General features: G+C 48.2%; 1 protein-coding gene across 8 annotated transcripts in view; it reads left to right on the top strand.

The window, feature by feature from the left end:
- The first annotated feature begins 856 nt into the window (after window positions 1-856).
- ITPR1 (inositol 1,4,5-trisphosphate receptor type 1) overlaps window positions 857-4,708 on the top strand; it is a 395,541-nt gene continuing 391,689 nt past the window's right edge. For 6 of the 8 annotated variants that reach the window (XM_043977918.1, XM_043977916.1, XM_043977917.1 and 3 more), the window contains exons 1-2: window positions 857-1,142; window positions 2,030-2,106. The gene's annotated coding sequence lies outside the window, so the exon portion shown is untranslated. The remainder of the gene's footprint in view (window positions 1,143-2,029; window positions 2,107-4,708) is intronic. The other 2 variants (XM_043977913.1, XM_043977914.1) reach the window with 1 other exon arrangement.

Raw genomic sequence — 4,708 nt, 5'->3', positions numbered from 1 at the left:
GCAAGTCCCATTGTTGGCATGCCATGCCAGGGCAGGGGTTTGGGATTGGGAGGCAACCGCGGGTCTTCATCCTTTACTCGGAGCAGCCAGCCAATAATTATTAAGCGCTTATTACTCTGTGCTAAGCGCTGGGGATACCGAGAAAAGCAAGACCGCCCCCGCTCCCCGCTACAAAACAACAAAAAACAAACCAACCAACACACCCAACAAACTCCTCGGTCTCTATCCTCGAGGAGCGTGTATTCTAATTGGGGAACAACAGCACTGGCATTTTTGTGCGTTGTGTGGATTTTTGAAATTCTTGGCCAAGGCGCATTGGCTCAAATTGGAGCTGACAGATCCTTAAAATGAAACAAAGCAAAAACTTCCCAAAGCAAAAATTTAATCTGGGCCCAGAGGTTGCAAATCGGGGTAGCCTTCGAGGATCTGGGCTGGGGGTGCACCAGGGGAATGGAGGTACATCGCCTTGGACTCGAAGGCTCCCGGCCGAGCCGCCCCAGAAAACTGTCCTGTTCTTTGGCGACGATACAAAACGACCCTGTCCCTCTGAGCCCCCACAACCTAGAAAACTCCAGCTGCTTTCACTCCCCCAGCACTCCCTGCTCCCTAGTTACCCCAAAGCTAGGGAGATGATTTGGAACCGCAGCCCGGGAAGCCCAAGGCATTCTGGGAATTGTAGTCCCTCCTCACCGCCAGAGGCGCCTGCGAGACCCTTGACTTGGACTACATTGCCCAGGGAACCATGAGGAGTATATAAGTCGGGCGAAACGGAGCCCAAGTGCAGTAACCATGTGGATGTTCTGCTGAGCCGTTTCCTGAAACTCACAGGGGTGGGAGGAGGAGGAGGAGGAGGTGGAGGTGGCGGAGGAGAAGAAGAAGAAGGAGGGGGAGGAGGAGAAGCAGCAGCAGGAGGAGGAGAGGGGAGGTGGAGGGAGCGAGAGAAAGGCGAGGCGAGGCTAGGCACAGCACAGCACGGCACCCGACGGGACGAGACGAGACGAGACGCCGGAGAGGTGCGTGTCCGGGTCCATCCTAACGGGACCGAGCTCCAGCTCCGGGGACATGGAATTACAAAGTAGCTGCTAGCACTCTCCCAGCCCGGCTCCCAAAGCAAAGCAGGCACCGCTCCTGGGGGCGACAAGGTACGGTCCCGGGCCGGGGGAGAGCGGCAAGCGTGCGGGGAAGTGATCGAGGGAGAGCCGGAGCAGAACTTTTCTGCTCCGCCCTCCTCGGGCGCTCGGGGCTCGGCTGGGTTCGGGGCTGCTCGCACACAGCAGGAGTGTCCTTGTCAGTTATCTGTTTCCCCTCCTTTTGCATATAGGTTCCCCCGCCGGGAGCCAGAGCAGCTAGATTGCAAATAGCGGATTCTATTCCGCTCCCTCCCCCAGTCCCAAGTTAGGAGCTAGGGATCAGTAGCAGGAAATAGGTCCGGGGGTGGAGGGGTAGACGGGGTAAACCGTGGCGGCTGTGAGCGAGTGTGTCTCCTGGAGGAAACAATCTTGAAAAAAAAATGTAGTCTTCCCCCTGCACGACTTGGTAATGCATGCGAATGTTCGAGCCCAGGTCTGCGTGGTGCCCGGGGTGGGGTGGTGGGAAAGGTGAAAAGGAAGAAAACGGGGCCGAGCGGATGAGATTTGGGGAAGGGGGCGAAGATGCCCAGCATCGCAAAGGATGCCATCTCCTTTATCTCCAGCAAACAAGTGCTTGGAGATCTGTTCTCACTTTCCCCCGAACTGTTTGAATATTGCAGAGATGCGAGACATAGAGTGTATCTGTCGCCTTTATGGAGTGCGTGCCAAGAATAGAAAAAAACAACAACTAGGCACTGATCACCTTCAGGTTTTAGATCTAGGCTGAAGTCGAATCGTGGAGGGACACACTAATGAAGTTTGTAGGAGGTTACCTGGGAGAAGGGATCTATGCTTGTTGGATAAGCTGGCTCTTGGTATCTGGAACCGAGGCCAAAAGAACTGACATTGGCCCTTGTAATGAGTCCTTTTTCTTCCTTTTTTTTTTTTTTTAAACTCAGGCGCTGACCCAGTGGAGCAGGAACTGTACCACCCCAGTCTGGGTGTGTTGTAGATACCGTGGCTTAGCCTGTGACAGGTGAGTGTGCTATCAGTAATGAGCATAGGCTTCCTTACTGCCCCCAAGCTTTTAAGAGCTGTCAGAACCGAGATGGAGGAAGAGAAAGGAGTAGATCTCAGGCTGTAGTATTGATTCTCCCACCTGACTGATAGTTCTGTGTAGCAAGCACCTGGCAGAGGGGAGTTGGTTTGCTGTAGGGAGTCGGTCACTGATCTAGTACTCAGAGTAGAACAAATCAAAGATCTGTAAGAAGGTAGACTGGCATTAAATGGGGGAAGAAGAGAGAAGATCTGACTTGTTGGGTAGTGTGCATGTGATTTAAATTCTCAAAGATATACCGTGTTTCATATGCTAAGCATATATAAGCAAAATTAACTGCCTCAAAAATAACATTCCATCAAGTGAATACGTGCTTGTCAGTTTAGGGTTGGATGGGAAGGAAGCACTGTCTTAGGAGAAATGAAATAATCACAGCTGATTTGGTTTATTTATATTGAGAAGCTCAGTCAAATCTAGAAATGGAGGAGAAAATATCAGCACCCAGCTCTTGGCCTGAAGCCAAACACATGTCAAAGAATTCAAGAAGTTAATGCTGTTGGAGTGTCTTCTGTGGGATGTGAGTTGGGGCCAGGGTTTCTGCTATAAACACAGGCCCGCCAGCTCTTCCAGATTGGCTTGAGACGCTTTAGTGGAGAGAGGCTCTTATTGTGTACATACGTCCATGCAACTGTAGGCTTGCCCATCTGAAGTTTTCTTCTTAAATGGTCAAAAAACAGGGCCACAGGGGGTGGACGGGTCTTGGTAACTCATGTAACAGTCAAAATATTTAGCTGTTCCCTGGGCTACAGTCTTTGGGCTTTTCTAATTTGAAAAGAAAAAAAAATCAGACACTTCATTAAAGAGGTGTAGCGCTTTTGTTTCCTGTTGATAAAATTCTCAGGAGTGCTAATGTAGTGCGAAGCAGTTGTACTCTATTCATCTGTATTTGTGGAGAGACGGGGCCCATTAATTCATTTGGTGCTAATGAGACTAAAGCTGGGGGTTCCATCCTCTTCCTGACCAGTTAGTTCTGTACCACAGACTGGCCACGAGACTTCTCTGATGCCTGCTTTTGGGTCAGAGATAGGGACAGAACATGCCCACAAATTCTCTCCATCACGTTCTCCCTATCCTTATTGGTAGAGCTGTTTATAAAAGCCATACGTTTTTGGTTTCCTCAGGGAGTAGAATTTTCTGGGATGGGTCCTTGCTTTCCAAAATCAAAGTAAATAAGTTGTTTGTGGTTGTGAAAAAGAATGCTGGACAAGAAGTCACAGGACCCAGGTTCAAATCCTGATTCTGTTCCTTTCTGCCCATGTAGGCAAATCACGTGGGCTCTGTGGACCTCAGTATCCTTATGTTAAAAGGGGCTGATGCCTGCGTGCCTGCATTGATGGCCTCCACCCCCGGACCTATTTCCTGCTACTGATCCCTAGCTCCTAACTTGGGACTGGGGGAGGGAGCGGGATAGAATCCGCTATTTGCAATCTAGCTGCTCTGGCTCCCGGCTCCTCTGCTAAGCTTGTGTGATCCTGTGATCAACTTTATTATCACAAAACCTTGGATAATTTCAGGGTTTGTCACCCAGAGGGTGGATTATTAGGGCTTGCTTATTTGAGGAAAGATGCTTCACTTGGGAAGAAAGCATTGTTGTTATTAGGAAGTAGAGTGGGTCCTTTCCTATGAGGTTATGGATTCAAATGTCTGAGAATATAATAACTGGTTTCAGTTTAATTCTTTGAACCACTTTTGAAGTGAGATACCGGTTTTTTTTGCCGAGTATTTGTAGGCAAAAGCTGGTGATCATCATAACAGCTAACATCCTCTATTCCTTTAAAGTTTGCAGAATGCTGGATGTGAGACTAGAACACATTATCATGTATTTGTCAATTTTGCAAGTACTGCCCCAGTTCTAACTCACCGTAGGACCTTGGACGAGTCAGTGTTCCTTTGGGAGGCTCAATTATCCTTGAAATAAAGGATCTGAGCCAGATCTCTCAGGATCCTTCCACCTTCAACAATCTGTCGCTCTGATTTCTGTGGGAGCCGTTGCTTTAGACCCTGGGGAAGATCCCAAGATAATAAGATAAAGCTTTAGTCCTCAAGGGACTTATTTAGTACAGTATGAGTGAAAGAAATAGCAGAAAAAATGGATAAAATGAATTCACAGCTCAAGCTGCAAATGTGGATGTTGGTGCCTTTTCACATAACCTTCAAGCTCACTTTGTTGCCCATTGTACTTTTTTCCCCCCATCTTGAAGTACAGGCTGCTCTTTGGCTAATCCAGTGTGGAGCAGTAAAGCTTCTCAAGGTTTTCTTTCCTTTATCAGCCATAGAGGGTTCTTCATGTTCCAAATGGTATTTCTATCCCTAGTGAGTTTTCTTGAAAAGCTTCTTTTATAAAACTCTGATATAAACCTACCATCCTGTAGCACCAGGCTGAACTTTCTTGACCTCTATGTTGGATCTCATACACAATGTTTTAAAGCGACAAGATATCATCCGTGATGGTATTCTCATTTAAAGAGAATAGCCCTCTTTGTTCTTTGAGAACCCAAACAGAGGCACAATGGTTGCTCAG

Source organism: Dromiciops gliroides, chromosome 1 (assembly GCF_019393635.1).
Source record: "Dromiciops gliroides isolate mDroGli1 chromosome 1, mDroGli1.pri, whole genome shotgun sequence".
In the NCBI taxonomy this organism is placed as follows: domain Eukaryota; kingdom Metazoa; phylum Chordata; class Mammalia; order Microbiotheria; family Microbiotheriidae; genus Dromiciops; species Dromiciops gliroides.
This window is presented reverse-complemented; position numbering and strand designations above follow the sequence as displayed.